This window comes from Sparus aurata, chromosome 9, assembly GCF_900880675.1.
Source record: "Sparus aurata chromosome 9, fSpaAur1.1, whole genome shotgun sequence".
Lineage (NCBI taxonomy): Eukaryota > Metazoa > Chordata > Actinopteri > Spariformes > Sparidae > Sparus > Sparus aurata.
The window spans coordinates 14,505,339-14,528,109 of NC_044195.1; the positions used below are offsets into that span (position 1 = coordinate 14,505,339).

The 22,771-nt window shown below is 39.2% G+C and overlaps 1 protein-coding gene across 1 annotated transcript in view; it reads left to right on the plus strand.

Annotated features, from left to right (window-relative positions):
- Positions 1-5,046: 5,046 nt before the first annotated feature.
- Positions 5,047-22,771, plus strand: part of nck2a (NCK adaptor protein 2a) — a 42,520-nt gene continuing 24,795 nt past the window's right edge. Inside the window, exon 1 of the mRNA XM_030429047.1 lies at positions 5,047-5,320. The gene's annotated coding sequence lies outside the window, so the exon portion shown is untranslated. The remainder of the gene's footprint in view (positions 5,321-22,771) is intronic.

Consider the following 22,771-nt stretch of genomic DNA (forward strand, 5'->3'; position numbering starts at 1 on the left):
GAAGACATCCTGATTATAGCAGCAGCAGATAAAGTGTTGACAAGCCTTGATAATAAGTCAAGCTCCCCCTGGGCTGAGGAGTGGAGGGGCATGAAAGACTATACATTGCAATAATTTTACACTTTAACAGCAGCTTTGAATGATTATGCAATGTCAACTCTAAGTCAATGACCACACGCCGCCTTATCCTGTTATGTTCAAGGAAATTCAAAAATAGTTAGTGTAAACATCCAACTCAACTCATTCCAGTTATGCTGGAGTCAGCTGCGATCAAAGCAAGTTTAACTTAGTATGTGGATCTTCAACAGGAAATCATGCACTTGCACTTATTCCTTGAATCAGCTTCTAATCAGATAGATTTGTTATGTTATATCAAAGTCGTTGTCCATGTTGGATGAGTGTAGGTAGTTTGGTTTGGATCAGTTCACCAGTAGGTTTTGTTATTTTAGCATTCGGACACTAGTAAAGCCAAGTATGTGTGACGTGCACAAATGAAGATGAAGACGGCGTTTAGCTTGTCTGCTAGGCATGATCTGCCCCCTTGTGATGGGAAACTCTACATTTCAAGAGCCAAATACCTGCACAGTGAACTTGAAGTGCTTGACCTTTTATTTTCAGTTTCACATCCAGAAAACTCAGATGAGACTGCAGGCACCCTTCACTTGAGAAAAAACATGGTGCTTAATGCAGATATTGACCTATATACCCGAAGCTTCTGTAACAAAATAAAAGATCAAGATTTTTCACATAACTTGTACATCTTCTACCAAGTGCCAAAAGTTCGATGCTGTCTTCTCTTCTCTTTGTCTCAAGTGCAAAAATAGAGATACACTATATTGCACAAGGATTCACTCATCCATCTAAATAATTGAAATCAGGTGTTCCAATCACTTCCATGGCCACAGATGTATAAAAGCAAGCACCTAGGCATGCAGACTGTTTCTACAAACATTTGTGAGAGAATGTGTCGCTCTCAGGAGCTCAGTGAATTCCAGCGTGGTACTGTGATAGGATGCCACCTGTGCAACAAGTCCAGTTGTGAAATTTCCTCGCTCCTAAATATTCCACAGTCAACTGTCAGTGGTATAATAAAGTGGAAGCGATTGGGAACGACAGCAACTCAGCCAAGAAGTGGTAGGCCACATAAAATGACGGAGCGGGGTCAGCGGATGCTGAGGCGCATTGTGTGCGGAGGTCTCCAACTTTCTGCAGAGTTAATCGCTACAGATGTCCAAACTTCATGTGGCCTTCAGATTAGCTCAAGAACAGTGCGTAGAGAGCTTCATGGAATGGATTTCCATGGCTGAGCAGCTGCATCCAAGCCATACATCGGCAAGTGCAATGCAATGCGTTGGATGCAGTGGTGTAAAGCACGCCGCCACTGGACTCTAGAGCAGTGGAGACGCGTTCTCTGGAGTGACAAATTGCACTTCTCCATCTGGCGATCTGATGGACAAGTCTGGGTTTGGCGGTTGCCGGGAGTGTAACCTTTGGTTGAGGGGTGATTATGGTGTGGGGTTGTTTCTCAGGAGCTGGGCTTGGCCCCTTAGTACCAGTGAAAGGAACTCTGAATGCTTCAGCACACCAAGAGATGTTGGACAATTCCATGCTCCCAATTCTGTGGGAACAGTTTGGGGATGGCCCCTTCCTGTTCCAACATGACTGTGCACCAGTGCACAAAGCAAGGTCAATAGAGACATGGATGAGAGAGTTTGGTGTGGATGAACTTGACTGGCCTGCACAGAGTCCTGACCTCAACACCTTTAGGGTGAATTAGAGTGGAGACTGAGAGCCAGGCCTTCCCATGCAACATCAGTGTGTGACCTCACAAATGCACTTAGGGAAGAATGGTCAAAAATTCCCATAAACACACTCCTAAACCTTGTGGAAAGCCTTCCCAGAAGAGTTGAAGCTGTTATAGCTGCAAAGGGTGGATCGACGTCATATTAAACCCTACGGATTAAGAATAGGATGTCACTTAAATTCATATGCGAGTCAAGGCAGGTGAGCGAATACTTTCGGCAATATAGTTTATTGTCCCACCCATTGGCTGTGGTCTTGCAGAAAAATACAGAGGTTTTGGTGTATCATTGGGCAGGAAATCAGCCATTAATCTAGAGAGTTATCCATGATGCATACTACTTATATCAAACAGCTTTACGACTGATATATAGAAGAAGAATTTATAAAATGCTACAATTCAGTGCATGGAAGTTTAAACTTCAAAGATGGATAACAGACAAAGTCTCGCCTAAACCACCTTGGCATGAGGCCATACTCAAACATGCTTCTCTATGATATTTAACATGCATGCTACATTCTGAAGAGGATTTATTTCACAGAACGGGTATAAATGATGTAACGCCTCAGTCTTGTTCCTGTATAGATGTCAATAGGTCTGTGAGCAGAGATGATTTTTTTGTATTTTTATTTAAAAAAAAAAAATTGTGCCGCATTCTTGAAATCAATGAACGTGTTTTGTTGAAAAACTCAGATGAGTAGAGTTCATCATCGCCCTTCAAGTGTAGGAACAAAGATCAGACATGTGGAGGCGCTGTGGAACAAGGAACAAATAAATGAATCGGCATCAGTTTACCACAACTGACTTCAATTTATGAATGCTGCACATGAGGAACATGGTTAGTAAAATGGCAGGTTTGTTGTGAGTACCAGAGCTGTATGTTAAGATTTGTTTGAACTCGTTTAACAGGTGTGCAGTGGGTGACGAGGCATTTACAGTAGGTAACTGTAGGTCAGATTACAGGGACATGACGCAATCCTCTGGTTTACAGTTTAACCTCAGGAGCAAAACAGTGGAAAAGTTGTCAATAAATTAAGTCAAACACATTCTGGGAGGCTTGTTAACACAACTTTCATCTTTATTGACTCGTTACTTCACACATCCTATTTAAAAGGTTAAACATCATGATATAGACTGACTTGCAAAAACAGAGGTAACACTTTATAATAATTCTGTTAATAAACCAATTATTAAGCAATTTATAATGGCCTTCCAAATGATGTTTGTAGATGAAGTACACAGTATCTATTTACTATTTAGAGTCTTATAGACATGAGTTGAAACTTTACAATAAACAGTTGCTTAATGCATGGCTTATAAAGCCCTTTAAGGTATGTCAACAGTGACATAACTATTAATTAGATTCTAATAAACTATAGATGGACCATAAGTTAATGGAGGTAAATATACACAAAATATATATATATATATTTTTTAAATATCATATATTTAAAAAAAAGATTCAAGGGTATGGCGGACTTAAAAAAATAACACAAAATGATTACATAAAAATGTAAGATACCTTTCATTTTGCACTGTGCCCAAAACATTTTTAAAATTTAAAAAAACCTAAAACTAAAAAAACATTAAAAAAAAAACAAACAAAAAAAACAAAACAGAACACAAACAAGACCTTGACCAAGAAAGAAAAATGTTTCCCCTCCTCCAGGTCAACTTTCAATCAGCTCCACTTTATGATTCACTTCATCTGTCATCACTAGTAATACTGAAGAAAAAACCTGACTCATTTTTACCATGTTGTTAAATATAACCTGTTTGCATGCAACCACTGACTCACTGTCAGTGTTTATCCAACATCCATCATGCAACGCTTGCACATATTTTCAGGACACATGTAGAGCTTATTAATCATACCCTGATATTCTACAGTGTGTTCCGCTTGCTTGTCCCCGACCAGTATGAAAACAAGGAGGGACCCAGGGCTGACCCCACTCGAGCTAAATCTCCATCAATACTGTTTAACATAAATCCTCTCTACTGGTTAGTAACAACACACTATGGCGTATAAAACCTAAATTTGTATTCTCCTCAAAGTTTCTAGAAGCTCAAATAATGTACTTGTTTCAGTTCCCTTATCTGTGCCCTTATGTTGACACTTCTTTAATTTTCCTGCGTGGAAAGCTGATATTATCTTATTTCAGCATAGTCTCATGATTTCATAATGGGGGCTGGAGCATTCAGTGGAAATGTGACTGTTTTGTGTGGTTTGATCATGCCACATGGTCATGAAGTCAGTCAGATGTCCCAAATTACTGGAAATACAGCAGTTGACAAAACAGCTACAAGGAGATCCATTATAAATACTAACATAGCAAATCTTTTTTGTGCCATTGTTTGTTCAGTTGAATCTCAACATCTCTTCCTTTTTTCTGCAAGTGTAGAGAAATCTGCAGGGGCAGTGGCCAGTAAATGAACTTGTTGTGCCACTGTATTAAGCACTGTTGAAATCATGAATGGGTAGAAGTTGAGGCGGGCTGACCTTTAAGAGTTCACCAGACTCCTGATAAAAATCTCTTTCATTAAGATGAACACAGAAAAACAGCAAGCATCCCATTGTCATCGGCAAGGGGCGACATAGTCCCCCAGAGTTAGTCCCTTTCCTCTGGCGTTGCCCTATACTGGTCCCGGCGCTGGTGACGTCACCAACGGGACCAGCGATCAAGCTGTGAGAAAAGAGCAGGGTTTCACCGGAAATCAGATGGTGTTCCTCCACAATTAAGGGTTTCTTTTTCCTCGTTAACTGTAAATGAATTCTAGAGGGGAGTTCATCAGAAGGTTAAGATATTGAAGGAAAATATACAATGCAATGAAATATTAGAATAATAATTATGAGTACAGATTACTAGAGGATAAGTGAGTAAAGACAATCATTACAGCTTTTAATTGACATTTAATTGTCCCGTTCTTTATGGAAATTATGTGTGCGTATTTTTATGTATGTAATTGTGAGACTGATGATCTATGCTTGTGCTCCTTTTTTCTGAATTTAAATATTTGCAAAGCTCCGAGCTGCAACAGTGAAAAACTGTTTATGCTTGTATGCATCTGTAATAATACTCTACTAATATAATAAGTAATGATATTTTTTGAAGGGGCAGCTCTTGCAGAAACAGTCATGTATTTTAGATCACAAAATAACAACCCAAAGCCAATTGCTTATTTGATTGTGGTTCAGATTTACTTTGACCAACAAGCTGTTTTATTTTGAAAACCGATAACGGAAGTCGATTGTTGAGCCGGACTAGCTAGCTTGATAGGAGTGATCGATGTGGAGTCAGTCAGCCTGCGACAGAAAAATAAGCGAGGATAGGTCGGGCAGTACATTGTCAGCCCATGTTTAAAAGGGCAGAAACATAGTGAAACCCAAGGATATGTGGATTTAAGCGTCATTTTTGTCGCTTTTCCGCAGGCTTAGTTACCAACTGTTCGGTACGGGGCTGCTGTTTTCGGCGTGCTGAGTGTCGCCGCTTGCCCATTCTCACTGGAGTGAACACTAAGGTAAGCCCCGAGCCGTAAATGAACTGTGTAAGTTGGTGCAGTTGGACGGGCTACTTTGCTCCACTCAGGCGCTGTGTAGGGGTCTCTTTTTCCTTTTACTTTCCACACGGAAATTTTCTGCCAAACTGTCGTAAAAGTTGGGACAAAAATTGCATCTGGCTCGTGACACTTTGTATAATTTGACGCTGGCTCTTTGTCCACTCAGATGAGCTTTAACTAGACGTTGTGCTTATAGCCTCGGTGAGCCTCGCATTTGTCCCGGTTAGCGTTGAATAACGCACTCTGTGTGGGTTAATTTTTCACCCTCACAACTAAAAAAGCGAGTTTTAATTTATCCACTTTGCCATTTCGCGTTGTTTACACTGGGCCACTTCTTAAAAGGCCTGTAAGCGATGGCTACTACAGCAGGTCTGTAGACACCTCTGTTCTCCAAAACATCTGTCCTGTTTGACTTGTTTACCAGATTTGTCTGCTTTCTTTACTTATATCAAAAACACGTTCAGTCCTTTGTTTCACGCCAGAGTGCGTGCCGTGCGGCTGAGATGCTGTTAAAAACCTAATGGCTTAAACAATGGACCACATTTGCCAGAACACCATAGATTGGCGACTGGTGGCACATGCCGAGCTTGTCAATGTTTCTAGTGGCTTTTCATGGTAACTGCAACTTGTATCCCTCACACCAACCCCAATAAAAGATGGGCTGCATTGTCTTTCCTTTTTGTCTGGAGAAGTTGCCCATTAAAATGTCCATGAATTCATACTTATCAATTGAAGAGACAGGGAGAAAGGTGTTTGTTTGTTTTTGTCTCAGGCAATCTAGTGATCCAGGCTACTTTAAGACGCAGCCAAGCAGATGTACTTTCATGGCACACCTTTTGTGCAGACACACCCTCTGTTAAGGGCACGATAGTTAAACAGTGTGCTGGACAAGGTTCGCTCAGCAATGACAGGTATGTGGAAGGCAGGTGCAGTGATAGACAGCTGGGCCTGTATTACAGAAACTTCCTATCTTGCATCAGAAGTGAAGAACTCTCGAGGTAAAGCGAATGTGACTCAGAATGCTTGGCATATTTCATATTTTCAACGTGTTTGAAAACAGACTAAAACTACTCCACTACATTTCTGGGGGAAATGTTGTACTTTTACGCCTCTACGTTTATCTGCAAACTTATTGATTGCGGCACTTTGCAATAGGGCTGCACAATTAATAGAAACTTTATCAAAAAAGCAATGTCCAAATCGTAGAGCCCTGGCCTACAAATTGTGTTGATAACATTTTTGCCTGTTACACACCCATCAAATGTCACATTTTGAATTATAAGAAAACATATGTTGATACAAAAAGTACTAATTCTCAGTCATAATGCAATTGCAATTTATGTAAAAATAATTGCAATATCATATTTTTTGCTAATCATGATTTTAAATTTGAGTTAGGCCTTCTGTCACTGTGTATATTTTTTATATTCTGGTACTGTTTGTATCACCACACAGTTATTGTTCAGTAAACTTAATTTTAAAAGTTGTTCAAAAAACAAACCATAATGAACCATACATAATCAAATGTAATTATTTTCATCCCGTACTTGCCTGACTTGTATTTACAATTTGAGTACCTCCATGTTTTCTTGTCACTCTCATCTCTTCATTTTCTCTGGCAAAAATATGAAAATCACAATAATGTCACATTTGTTGCGATCTGTACCAAACAAACATGTTGTCTTTAGGCCAGGTCATTTCTGCAGCACTTTATTATTATGCTGTTTTGTAATACATTTTGCCTTAATCAAAGAAAGGGCACACCTCTGTGCTTTGGATATTGCTCTTTTCCTTATTTCTATTAATTGCTTATCCATAATTTCTATTAACCATTATATTGCCGATTTCTAAATTTAGGTACACATCTGAATGCAGGACAGTTTATTTTTTACTCTTTTCACTGTATTGCTACTTTAGCTTAATTAAAATATATCAGTACTTTTTTCTCCCACTGTCTTATAAAGTAGATTTAATGTGAAGACCTGTTTAGTGAAACCCTCAGTAGTTGGCAGGAAATTAATCAGCAACGTTCAAGACTGTTGAATATCGTTGTCATTTTTTTAAGCAAAAATGGAAAAGCGATTATCTTGTTCAAGCTCTTAAAAGAATAGCATTTGCTGTAAACTGTGTATCTGTAGGGAACATTGTGCTGGCTATTATTTCTTTTTTATGTTAGTAACCAAACAATTACCAGATTGATTGAGAACGTTATCAGTAGAAATAATGGGCAGGTGCAGCTCTGCTGTTGCACTGTGTTTATTTAGCTTGACAGCAGGGTTTCACCTTATGTAATGTATTTGTCAAAGGGTCAAGACTCAGCACAATACCCGTCAAGTCTCATGTAAGTTAAGCTGTCATCCATTTACTAGTTAGGCTGCTTCTTGTAAATATTATGAATCCTGGAGGCCAAATACACATGAAAGCATGAATCATTTTCTTGTTGAAGTGAAACTAGACACGTAAAACGGATTTATTCATTCAGGCAACACATCTTACAAAAACAAAACACTTCTCTCTGTCAGGCTGTGTCGACTCCCAGAGGTACAGCTTATGTGAAATCCCCTCAGATGATTAAAGTTGAAAGGCAGGACGAATCATTGTTTTAATGCTTCCCGATTACTGCATTGTAAGTTTTATATTTTGTGGTTTTCGACTGTTGGTTTGACACAGTAAGACATTTTAAAACCTCACTTTTGGCTATAGGAATTTATCATGAAAATTAAAAAAAATATTTTCTGATTTTTTTACAGACAAAACTTTGACTGAGAAAGTAAATGACTGATTAATTAATAGTAAAAATAATCTTCTAGTTGTAGCACTTTAAGTTAATGTGTAATGTAAAGGCTGGCAGGGTGAACCTGTGCCCCTGGTCCACATGAGATGGTTTAGACTCGACTGTAGAGTCCACCTCACAGAGATGAAAGCTGTCAACCCTCAGGAAGTTGGTGTTAAATACCAGCCATAAACATAAGCAAGTTTTATAAAGCCAGAGTTTAAAGTACAGGTTATGTATTTGAAGACATAGTGGAAAAGTGGCATACAACACTAGGTTAATGGTAGATATATTACCATTATTTACATTGTCTACAGCAAGTGTGTGTGAGTAGCTCTAACAGTGTACATGTAATGATTAACTTCATATCCAGGCCGATGAAAGAACAAACAGAGATGGTAAAGCTTGACTTTCACTGTTAACTCGCAGTGGCATTCTCATTGGTCCGATTAATTTGATATATTATTACTTTATTATTAGACTGACAACCACATAGAAACACATTCCAAGAAGATGAAACAAAGTCGTTTGATATTTCCTGATTCTCTCGAATCAAATGTAGTGTGTTAGAAAGTTGATCAAGAAAACACAGGATTTCTCTGTCCTTTGTTGAGTCATTATTCAAGGCAGCCATGTCTACTTATTATGATGTGTTTGTTCTTAAACTAAAGATACATTTGACCAGTTTGACTCATATATGGGGAGATAAATAAGGTGTTTTTTTAGGCCTGGTCTTACTTGACATACTGAAAGGAAAATGTATTGCACTGAGTTGCATCAATTAATTGTTTCATTTATTAGTTCACAGCATTTAAATTAACCACAAACTATTTTTGAGTATTTTTTTAAGGGGAAACAAAATTCCAATTTACCATAATATGAATGTTTTCTGGTTTATTTACTCCACCATGAAAATAAACAGTAATCTGTGGGTTGTAAACAAAACTGACCTTTTAGACCAAACAACTTATCAATTATTCAAGAGAATAATCATCAGGTGAATAACCAAAGACAGTAATTGGTAGTTGCAGCCCAGTTTGTTTTTGTTTGGTTTACATCGCTTGCATTGAACATTGAATTGAAACTGAATGTTTTCTCTTTCATGGGTTGGCTTCTTAAGTCAAACGCTTAGCACACAGACTTGTCATTTGAGCCACGCCTTTGCAGACGAGATAATAAGCACCTTCCTCCTCCTTCTCTATATTTGATTGCACAGTTATGAGCTGAGACTAATTACTCTGCTCCTCTTCACACACTGTAAGTGATTAAAATCACACAGTGCCTACACAGCGTTTTGTTCCTCTACTTTGTTCCTATGAGTAGGAGTTGATGTTATAACGAGAGATGTGTTCCCTCTTTCTTTAAAACTATCTTGTGTAATCTGAACTTGATGGTGTATTTTTACTAAAACATGACTGGTCTTAATACTGTATCCAAAGGTACAATGAGTCTAGGATATGTGATAATAATTATACATTTAGTAGTCTTTGATAATTTAGAAAATTAAATATTCATACTTTAATAATGTAATTGATAATTAAATAATTTAGAATAGTAATTTCAAAACTGGGTGAAATATCTACCATATTAAAGTTGATTGCATCATCCTCTTATATTTAATGACCCATAATAAATGGAGTCGCTCCAGGAAAATGAATTCTAAATGGAATTATATGTCACTTTAAAACACTTAATTACAATCTGTCATTCTAGATTTAGCACAGTTTTAGTCCACTGTAATAGCGCTTCATCCTGTTTGTGCCCTCAGCTGCATATTTTTCAGTGCTATCTGGACACCACAAACAAAATAACATGACTTTTTATTCATCTATGACAGTCTGCCTCTCTGGTGTATATGATGAAATGGTTTACAGTTTAAGTTAACATACTCGTTGAGCGTCTCCATCAGTCCTTCAGGAAGCTACAGTGCAGCAAAGAAAACCATGCAGGGAATACAGATTGCTGTCAAAATTGGTATTTTGGCTTTGTGGAAAGTGAAATATTTGCCTCCCTCAGGAAATCCTAATCTCTCTAGGAGAGGAGAAGGAATTAATAAGTGCAGGCACAGATGGCCGGTCAGGAGACGTGGAGCCACGCTCACAAAGAGCATCATGTTGGTCGCGAGATAAAGGTCATCCCATTGTCCTTGTAATTATCTGTAATCTGGGGAATAGGCATCCATTAAACTCAGAGTACACACAGTTATGACAATAGACCTTCTCTCTGTGACCCATGATCTTTGAAGAGAAAGAGGATTTGTGCTACCGAACAGAAAGCAGACAGTGACAATTAAACAGTATGTGTCCTTTCAGCAAAATAGCCTAATAGTGTTTGTCATTAGTACTGTGTCTTTAGAATATATATACAACTTCCTGTGTCATCAATCATTTTCCTCTCCCATGTTGCTGCAACACAATAATGTGTCTTCATGGCTATGATTTTAAGCTATGTGAGGCTCCATGAATGGATTGCTGTGAAATTTTGTACAGAGATTCAAGTCCCCAGTAGATGAATAGCGTTGAATCTGGTGATCCCCCATCTTTTCCTCTGACACCATCATGAGGTTGACATCTGTTTGACAGATTACCACAAAATTCAGAACAGATATTCATGTTGCCCACAGGGTGAATTCTAATGATTATGGTGATCCCGATTACTTTTCTTGTAACACCACCAGCAGTATTCTGCAAAGCATCTTAACAGCTACATGGTGGATAGGCCCCAAAACAGTCCTTTGACTTTTTTTTTTTGAATGAATCGGCTGCAGGTCAATTTTTTTACTTGCCCGATACCCAAATACCATTTCCATCATCCTCAGCTACACTTTGTGCATGTGTTTCATGCCAACATGTTTAAATAAGATGGTGACCACCTGCGTTCATGTCTGGAGGTAGGGATAGAAGGGTAGAGAAAATTGTTGGGGCTGCATGGCCCTCTAAATGCAGGATTTTCAGAGGCATGCCTAAACCCGAGGTTATGAGAACTCTGTGTTTTCATTGTGATATGGTCTGTTTCAACAAACACGAAAAACAGTCACCTCTAGTTTACTGATGTCTCTTTAGACAGCTGGGTAGCTAACCTCTCTTACCTAGTTCTTGCTTATTTGTGCACGACAGTCCTGCATTTCAACATATTTTAATGTTGTATTCCTCCCCATGATGGCATATGATGCCCAAGATTTTGCTCTAAAAGTGAGGTTACCACACCTTTTACTGCTCCTCTAGTATCAGTGCAGACTGATACTAGAGGAGCAATGGTTGCTAATGTTAGGCTATAAAGCACCGCTAGTGGTCAGGTGATGAAGCCGTGTTTATTTTTTATTTGATGACTTGCTTGATTGTATGAAGTTGTGAATGAATTGCAAACTAGTATGCTTTTCTATTTTGACACTGTAAAGCAAGGGTTGGGGGCAATAATCTGAAATGGCATTGGGCCAAATACTTGTTTGAAAAAAATAGGTGATATAGCATCAATCTCTTTTGCCTGTAATTTACACCTTCGTTGAGTCACTACTATATTTTCTGCTTCTGATCAGCAGTTTGGAGTTTTAGCTGTCTGCCCTGAATGTTCCTCTTTTGTTCCTTTTAGTTTGTCCATTCTCTCCTCCTTGTCCTTCATCTCTGTTATCACCTCCCTCCTCTGTCACCCGGCTTGAGTTCCTAATTCATGCCCAACAACTGAACTAACAGCCTGTTGGCTCCAGTGTCCTTGTGTCACCACTGGGCATCGAGCCTAATCCTGCTCTGGGACACTGGGGGGGAGAGCATGAAGGAGTTGGAGTTCAAGAGGAAGGGAGGACACTCGGAGTGAGTAAAGCTGGTTATAATATGATGGTACAGTGTCTAAGCCTCACACTCACTTGGTCAACAAACCACACCCGAGGACTTTGTAATCTGTAGATGGTGCATGATGATGTCAGGCCTGCGATGGCATTGAAGGTAATCATAGGTGAAGGAGTCCAAGAACTTGAAACATGATGATTAAGGAAACATAATAATGTTGAATATTATTGTAAAAGCTGAAAGACCAGCAGAGAGCTCTGAAATTCATCTCCATTGCTGGTAATGTTTCTTATTTAATGGAGTGATGCAAAAGAGATCTAAGGGCGCAAGGGGACTGTAAACCTCCTGAGGTCTTCAGGGAGATCACTGTGGGGATTAGATTCGTAAATTTGACTCCTCCTACCTCAACAGACAAACGTGACCATAAACTCACAAACAGACCGAGAACTGCTCGTTAAATCTTAATCAAGGGTCAGCGACTCCCTCACACTTTCCTGCTGTGTGTGTGGTTCATGTTACATAGCAGAAAATTGGTACTTAAGGCTATGAAGAGAGACAGAGTGAGGAATGAAACTCGACACTTCTTAGCAGGACAGTATAAACTTTGGACAAAAGTTCAGGGCCTTATGTGCCTCTACATGCCAATGCAGGCACATACTCACACACACACACACACACACACACACACACACACACACACACACACCCCCCCCAATCAAACTATTTCTCCTAAGGTGCAGATTCTGATACACAAAGCACTGGCTAACATGGAGTACTGATGACAGTTCTTTTTATTTTAATACAATATGTAATATCAGGCTTTGTTTCCAGAGCCGCGCTCCTTAAAAAGCTTTGTTAAACTTTTGATAAAATGGATTCCAGATATTTGGACCGCAGGTGCAGCAAATGTCTAAATCCATTGTCAAAAAACATACAGAGTAAATCCTAAATAATATTGGTTAACTGCAGAAGTCTGCTACCAGTTACTTCACATTACAATGCATTTATTGTGAAACACATGCAGGATGGGGTGAATTATTGATAGCTTTATTGATATTATATCACTGTTAATGATTGGGGTGGACAGAAAAACTGTATATGATGAAAATTGGTGAACCTTTTTCATAAGATCAACATTGGTGCACCCCTAAATAAAGCAGATATCGTCAGATAAATCAAAAATGAAAATAATTAGTTGTACCCCCACCAAAATCTTAGAAAAAACAAATGAAGACGAAACCTGTACCCCCGATGAAACTGCCCAGCAAGTCTTAATTTACCTAATTTATTAACAATCATATGATCTTGTTTAGATGGCTTGCGATGTCTAATAATACGTAAAAGTGGAAATAAAGAGACTGCTTATGCATCATTGCAGTTTCTGAGACTCATGAAAAGAGTTAAGCTATCGTTTGAGTTTATTCCATCATGTTGTTTTCAGTGGAGGCTTCAACAGGCCCTTCATGCTCTAATTGATTTAATTAAGTGGACATTCTCCCCTTTGGCGGTCCTGATGCACAAACCAGCAGTATGCAGACAAACATTGAGTTATCTCACCCGGAGCACAAGGGTTTTTGCTTATCTGTATTTCACAGAATGATCCACGTTCCAAGTTCCCCACAGAGCATCACAGCCCACATTACGCAGATCCCTCTGAGGTTCAGACTCATTAACAATCTCTCGCCATTCCTGTGGATGCTCCGAAAGGCATCGACGCTCTAGTAAACACTATGATTCACATTTGTTCAGGGTCTGCCCTCATCAGCAATGAAGAATTGTTCCACACACTGTGATAGGCAGACATACACATTTATTGTAATCTCGATTTCTACAACAACCTTGTTGCTTTAGTCAAATTCTACTCTGCTTGATTTTAATGAAGTCTAATTATTTTTACTTACCCTTGTTTACTCCCAATTTGGAATACCTAATTACCCATACACTGTTAACTTTGATGTGGTCCTCAGTGACTCGTGTTTCCAGCTGTGCTTCTTACCCCCCAGCAATAAACTTTACCAATAAGGAATAGCAAGTAGGTGCTTCAAGCTATGACCCCAGTTCCACCCCCAGTGTGCACGAGCCCCAGCCATCCAGTGCGATTTGTGTAGTTGCTGTTTCTATAACAACATGGCACTCCCTTTCACAAAATGAAATGACTTAATATCTGGCAGCTGGTTATATCAGATGCATCTTATGAACCTTAATGTCAAAACTAACTTGATTATAATTAAAAATTAAAACTTTTGAGTGTTATCTGACAAACATAATTTCAGTTGGTGTCCTGGTGAGTAAATAGAAACATCGCTCAGCAGCACCACTCTACAGCCACCGTCAGTTTATCGTCTGTGTTTGCAGTCTGCAGCTCAGTGAAGGTTGCATCAGTTTCAAGCCACAGGTTGTAGCAGATTGTAACCACAGGTTTTTATCGTTTATTCTCAAAACTCAAAAATACTATTGAACCCAAACCCTCCTACTGCTCCCTTTTTTTAAAGAATTATTTTTCAAATAACTAAACAGTGATGAGTCCTTGTTGCGATCAAGTGTCTGGTGACCAGACTAATGACTCTAAACGTACACCACAAAGTTGTGCTACGTAGTCAACACAGTGGAAGGGATGGGAATAGATAACACTGTATTGATAGCAGTAGGATATACACAGGAGTTCAGCATCAACACAACTCTTATTATCTCTGAGGGCAAAAAACAGCATGCATATGATCACAGCATCATCTTCCAGACATTACAATTAGCTCTGTTGTCATCTTTCTTGTGAAATGAAGACATGCTTTGCTCGTTTCTTCCTCTCCACTATTACATTTCCTTGTTACAAGTTTCCAGAAGTGTATCCACAAATTCGACACCATAGTTTTGCATTTTGAAACTGTCAGAAAAGCATGCCGGCTTCAATGAAAGCAGTGAATACGCTTGGAGGCATAAGATTCCACTGAATCGGATGATTTGGAATCAGTTCTCAACTTGAACCAGTTCTCAATTTTCATCCCTACACAGCAGGATGGTGTTACAGCTTTAGGGTATCGTTAAAAATGATTTCCTCATATACACCTTTTGGATACCCATTTCATGAAATCTGTTTTTTAAAAAAGATTGCATTACACGTACATGTGGTGAGCCCTTTATCAGGGTGTAAACTCGTGTTTTTCCTTAATGCCTCAAGACAGCCAATCATGAGCACTATTAGATCTTGGCACAGCAAGCATGCTGCATGCCTATTGGCTCACTGATGCCGTTGGATAATAAAATTTGGTCTTGAATGACAAGAATATTTTTGATACTCAATCGAAGTTTGATACCCAGCCCCAAACACCCATGTAAAGAATTCAGCAGATGTGTAGCATCTTTTGCTTGGAAGTGTCGAACAGAATAAAACTTTGAGGGTGTTTTATGACTTGATGAGTTTAAGTGATCTAAAATTTGTTCCATGTTACTGTGCAGTCACTGGTGTCAAGGGCTCTGCAGGTTTTCACAGCTGCTGATTTCCCGATTAGCACACCTTCAACCAGATATGGATTGGAGTGAAATAAGCTTGTTTTGCAATTTGTTGGATTTAAAATAATGCACACTCTCAGCTCTCTAGTGTGTTTTCACCTCTGGGCCACAGGATATGTAAGCATGCACCGGATGGCCAATTTCTTATCTTAAATTAATGGTTGGATTTAATCATTATGACACTCCCCCTGAGAGCAAACACCTTGATCACTCGTGTGGTTTAATGCCGCAGAGAGGATTTGGAAATGTAATTTCCCGCAAGATGATTGAGAAATCTCTGTTATTAAGGGAAATTGCCCACACTACACACAAAGAAAGAGAAAGTAAGAGCTTCTCAAGGTGTATCAATAGTGTTGCTGGGACATGCATTATGGGAGGGATTATTTGGATGGAATTCAACTCTAGTGAAGACCTGCCACCAGCTCAGCTGCTTCTACAATGGGGGAGCTGAACAATGTTGTCAGAATTACACAATGAGCGAGACAAGACACGACACAGAATGGCCAAGTGATAATAGCTACATATTTGACAACTGTAGTGTGCAGAGAGCTCTGAACTGCCAGGCCTCCTGTCACATATTGTTAGATGGTTATATTTTCTGATCTGAGGCCACTCTATTGAAACAGCACGAGTGTTAACACAGGGCCAGATTCTGTATTTCTGCTGTTTACCTTACCATGGTTGCGACGAAAGATAAAATGATTGTTGCAGTGATAACTTTCCAGAGTTGTAAAACTGCTGTCTGATACTATTATAAATTGTTGGGCAGTATTTTGCTGCCTCATAAGCCTTTAGACTCATGGACCCATTACTACAACTGGACTTCCTGGAGCAACACTCCCTCCGCATTGCAGCCGTGCTTTGAACTGTTTTCTAACTGAACAACCCCTTAAGGAGGAGTAGCATTTTTTTGTCTCATTTGTACATCTGTTGAACATTAACACAGAAGTCCCCAAGATAAATGGCTTTAAAAACTTTGATGACTCTCACCTGACGTGTCCCACATTCAGGGTCCACAGAATGAAAGAGGGTTTTTTTTCCATCACACTTCACTTGAATTGTCGTTTTAATCTTCCCTTGCGCTCTGATTTCCTGCCACGTTGCTGTAATGTTTTCATTCTCAGTTGGCTTGTCACATATTTTTAATACCACGCTAATTGTGTTGTATGTCCTTGACCTCTGAAATAATTAGGTTACTAGCAGCTGGGTGACGATGATCCTTGATATTTTTATCCTAAATGTCTTTGTGGTATATAAAAGAACTGGAGTGACTTAAGCATATAAAGATCATACAGAGATATAAAGAAGCAACAAGCTTGTCATGTGACAGCAGTTTAGCTAATCATGGCGATAATTCAGACTCATGAAATCTGTATGAGGCTAGATTAATGTTTTGAAAACAAGAGGTCAATTTTGATATTTCTGCTCTAAATATCCTTAAATATTTCATGACAGATAATCAACTAGAATCACTAGTTCATGTATTTTTTAAACATATAGGATACAAAGATTGCATGTCTTCATTTATTTGTCCTGAAATGTTCTGCTGCGTGCTACAGAGTAGATTCAGTTGCTGAATGGAGCAATTTGATAGGCCACCTATAATCCATTTGTGCCTTTCTCTTGCTCTCTTATTTTCAGACACACACACACACACACACACACACACACACACACACACACACACACACACAGGGCTGCAGCTGAAGGAAATCCTGCTTTATTTATGAGATGTATAGCTCAGAGAGCCACAGGGTTCTCCTGAGAATTCAAGACTGCACACACACAGCATTTCGCCTGTGGAATCTCTCCTTCTTTCAGCTCTCTCTCACACACACACAGTCACATGAATGCTGCAGGGCATCTGTTTACGCTATCTGCTGTTTTGGCTGGGCAGAACCACAGTTGTTTGAACGTGACCTCAGTCTTCCTCAGGAGCAGGCACAGAGCTGCAGGCAGATGCCTGCTGAATGTGGTGCTATAGTGTTTTATGTGGCAGCGGTTGAGTGGAAGGAGTGATATCATCTGCATGTCAGGGAAGCAGAAATGCCATCCCATGCTCAGGCCACGCTAAATCACTGTAGTGGCATTCGGGTGCATTTAAAATGTCAAGCAACTATAATAGGATCAATAGAGCTGAAACGGAGAGAAGAAGTATTTCAGATGTTTAAATGATCAGTCGAAGCACTGAACAGAAACGAATATGATGGCATGGAGAAAACACCATGTCTTTGGGCCTCAGCTGAAGTGCAAAAATGAAACCTTAGTAGTTCAAATGATTTAAAGGTGTCAGGAAAAAATCTTGTTCATATAGTAGGGAGCCAGGTGTTACTTTTTTGTTTTGTACTCGCTCTTTGAATTTTGGCACTTAACACCAGAGGCTTAACTGCTAACAAACATGCAATATTTTTTGGTGAAACCAAAGAAAAACAAAGATCAAGAGTAAGTGTAAAGCAACTATAGTCAATACTTTTTTAATAACAATGCATCAAATGGCAATATGAAAACAATGTGATGGTTTCAATGGGATCATTTGTAGTGATGGACCTACAGAGTATTACCACCCAAATCTGTAGCTTTAATCATCTTTACAGAGCTATAGCAAGTTTTAGCTCATTGTTAGCTGTCAGGCCCCCAACTGAACAGTTTTAAGTTAAATCTTACTGCTCCCATAGTTCTGTTTTTTGTTGTAGTTGCAGCTGTTATCACTGTAAAAGCTCCAAACAGTAAAAACCCACAGTATACACTGTTGTTTATTGTTAACATTTTAAAACAAGAGAGAATCAGACCAAAATTAAAATACAGGTTAAGTTGTGATTAGAAATGCAATTTGCAGCACAGACACTCATTACTAATCTACTATGCTCCCTTTAAAATATCCACTTAACCTCTTACCGATAGTTGGATGAGAAGATCCCTCAGTCCTGTCATCACTGTGAGGTTGCCAGGAAATTAGTCAAGCAACCAGTGAAAGCTCCAGGATGTGACTGTGCCCGTTTTTAAGACTTTGTCTCATACATTACGCATAAAACAACCAAGACAAGTGACTTGCTGTTACTTTTTTTTAAAGGATTAGCCAGAGATGGAACGAGATATATCATGTTTAATGGTGAGCCTTACAGGAACCAGGGAACAGATTTTGTTACTGTTGCACAGAGGTTTTCCAGTCTTTATGCTAAGCTAAGCTAAACTGCTTTCTTCTGACTGCATCGTTATATTCCTGTGCAAACACTTAGTGGTTACTTACTGGTTTAGATCAACTCATCTAATTCTCAACAAAAGAGAGCGTATAATAATACTTCCCTAAACGTTTAACCATTCCTTTAACCACCTTTTGTTGCTTTTTGTACTGAAGAAAAATCATACCTAACTTCACATGCAGACATTGGTGCCTGAAATGACAATGTCAATGATGACAAATCAACTTTCAAACTAGTCAAACATTCCTGAGATATGCTTCAAGTGAGTGGTGGAGAGGGCAGTATAGAAACTAAAGAATAACAACTTCCCTTCATTTGTGTTAAGTGGTTGCTTCCTGTACTCATTCCCATAACTTTCTTTCTACCGGCTGAATGTCTTGACAGAGGTCAATGTCTCTCTGGAGATTTGGCAAAGCCGGTTCTGATGCTGTGAAAGAGCAGATACATACAGAGATCTCATTCCGTGTCGTGTCCATTTGATGTTGAAACATGGTGTTGAGAACTGACAGATGCACACCATGTATACACAGAAAAGAGAGGTAGATTTTACATATGTCATTTCTGTTTTCTGCATACTCTTCTGGTCCTCCCACGTGACTCTGACATCCACACAGGTTATGTAACATAGATAAACAAACATTCACAAGAAAGACAAGCAGGATACCAGAAACGACTCTCTGCTCCTGCTCCTCAGGAAGAGTTACCATGTGTCCTGGAAGACCTGGATAAATTTAGACTTTTTTCCATCGGTCATGGAAAATGACAGTCGCTTAGAAAATAAACAGCAAGGTATAATGTCCCAGAAAGTGTTTGTCTTTCCTGAAAATATCTGACAAATTCTCACCTTCCCTATTTGCTGGAAAACAAGACTGTCTGATCTCTTTGCAACGGTTGCTGAAGCTGTGTAACACTGATTTGCTAATATTGAGACTTCTATATGATAAAAGGAATACGAAGAATTAATGACAACAAACTACTATGAGCAAATAGTAGCACTCTTTGCAAGCTTTTCATTTTATAACCTTCCATTGATCTACTGATATTTTTGGAATGTTGATCAGAAAAAACAGCAAAATTCCCTTTTTTTATTTTATCCACTCAAATAGGACAAGAGTTATGTCCTTTACCAAGCATATGTGATTACCTTTAGTAAACAATATACATTTATTCAACATCTAAGTCTTTTGTCCATCTCTTCACCTACCATCGACACTAATTGGATTGATGGTGTTCAGACGGTTTTGCAAGAAAAGTTTTCTTGAGGGCAGACACTCATTATATCTATCCTTTTTTATTGTTTATCTCACACATCTGGAGAGCGTGTGAGATAAACAATAAAAAAGGATAGATATAATGAGTGTCTGCCCTCAAGAGTCATGATGAAGATATGTGACCATGGCATGTCTGGATTGTTATCACCTTCAGTAGGAACTGAGTAAAAGATTCACGTCTGTACTTGGCCGATGGCGGTTTGAGTCGTCCAACAGGTCTGCATTGCGTTGCACCAGCCTTTTCTGCATTGCTCTCGCTACATCAGTCTTTTCTCTCTTGGGAGCCTCAAGGTAGCACCTGATCAAAGAGAATAATTCAGGTCCATAGCTGAGGGAGGAGCGGCGAGAAGACCGTTGGAGCAGAGGGTACAAAGAGAAGGTAAAGCTCAAGCTGGGATAATGTCAACGGTGGTTTGTGTTACACAGGGAAGAAGAAAGGTACTAAGAGACTATTTCTGCACCATGTTTCCACATGAGCTAACCTTATTTTACAATATATTCTCTTACAACTTACCCATAGAGGACGTAGTTTAAAATTGAAGTTGGCAGTCCATTGGGTGATTATGAGTTTATTTCACACAGCACAGGGTCGTCAGTAGTGTTACTGCCTACACACTTATCACAAATAAAGCATACAGAGAATTAACTCACGGATGCAAATTGTGCCAGCAACACAATCACACACAGCTTGTTTAATTTCCCTCCCATGTTACCTCATTAAGAGTAATCTCTTCCTACCATTTGTTGCTTACAGGCATCCGCACAGATGCACCGTAATGTATAGGATTACCTACGTGAGTGTAGAGGTGGATGATTGAGAGTAAAACCCCCGTAATCCATTCCTCAAGGAAGGTTTTCTTTCCCTCTAATGCTCTGTTTTTTTTTTTCCTCGTTCGGTTCCTTTTTTTTAATCCATGCATATACTTGTTTTCCAAAAAAAGATCCACACCGAGGTCGGGGGATTATCCAAACTAACTGGGGCATTGTTTCTGGAAAGAGACACTGAATGTAATTTTTCACTGCTGTGAGCACCGCTAATAAAACTGTTCCATTACCTACATTGTGCTCTGGTGGTGACAGATATTTCCAAACCTGAAGAAATGGAGCCAAAACTTTCTGCATGGCTACATACCAAAAGGCAAAGTTAGGTTTTTTTTTGTGGTTTAAAGTTAACTGACCCTTAGATATAATCAGGCAATTTTTTTTTCATGCGCGGTCAGTGTGCTTTCCACTTAAATGCAGGATCCATCAGTTTGTAAAAAGTAGCTGTCAGGGCTGTGAAGAGAACAGTAATGGGAGGCTCGTAGGAGTACAAGGCAATTTAAAAGTAAAGACACAGCAATGCTGCTGCTGCTTCTGCATCCCTAGATGGGAGTTGTAAACAGCACAACATTTCAGGAGCAGAAGCAAAACAACATTAACAGGCTCACAGATCACCCCTGTGTTTTCATGTGTCATGTGAATATTGTTTGTGTGCGTGGCCTAGATTGTTTTGCACGGAATTCACACTCCCAAATGTTAAGAAGTTATATACACTCCTTCAGTAAATTGTTGCCTCTGTAGTTCAAACTTTGACAAACACAGGGAGCGCAGGGTTAAGTGCTTCCCTGCAGTGGACGAGGGACTAGAGCTGCATTCAAAATTGCATACTTTTTCTTTTTTACTTTTCGTATGTACATCAGCTGCCTCTTACACATGTGCATACATAGTGCTTAATCATAAAATTTAACCTTGAGCACTGACCCTCTTGATCACACGTCTGTCCCAGTCCTTAGCGTCTGTACTACCTAATGAGTTGTCATCTGTGTGTACTCTCTGGCAGCTTAATTGATTTGACATGTTAGCCACAATAGCCTGCTGGTTTGCACACTGCAAAATGCCACCGGATGCTGTAGAGTCGGACGTAATAAATCTTTTTCCAGGCATAATAAGATAGATGGCAGGAAACTGGTCATCACATGCTCTTAGTTCAACATGTAGGAGTGTATTAGAAAGTGTTGTATGTGACCCTGTGGCCATGTAGTTGCTTTCTTTCTCTAATAAAAAGGACTGTAACTTTGTGTGAAGTTGCTGTAATGATACCAAAGATTTTTGCTTGTGATTTGTTGTTTTGATAAAGGATGAGCAGGTTCACCAATATCTGCATTTGTATCTATATTTGTATACCAACTAAATTATCCATATCTCAATCCATACTCAGAATTAGTGGGGCGTAAACCAAAAATCGACAGTGTTCAAGTTGAGTGGGCAGGTCTTACAGGAAGTTATTGACTAAAACCTGAAATTGATATGGGTTGATCAGAAGTGGCTATATTTTTTTTTTTTTTTTTTTTTACAGAACAGCCTCATAATTATCTTCAATCAGCTTACCCAATGAGAATTTTCTGTCATTGCGAGTATGTTTGTTCACACATTTTACTCAGATTACCGTTCAAAACTACATACATTATATGTACTAATAGCTTGTTTCAGCCCTACTGTGTATAAGACTTCACACAAACTTTCGGAATGCTTCCTGGGAAGTACGTGTTACTCAACGAACCAACCACACAACTCTGAATAATACATTATTTTTTTCTACTCGTGCATAGTGTGTAAGATTGTTGCAAACTAGAGTTGTTCGGATTCCAACACCAGTATTGGAAATGCTGCAAATACTTCGGATAAATGAAGGTATCTGCACCGGCGAGTACTTAAGTCTAGGCACTGATCCGATACCACATATTTTAGAAATGGGACCCCGCGACTTCCCATTCAGCTCTGTTAGCTCTGCTCAACATTACACACCAGAAATCAATTTGTCTTCACTGCTCTAAAAGCCAACACAGGAAATTGTGCTGTGCTGCTCTTGGTGACTACTGTTTTTAGAGTTAGCAACA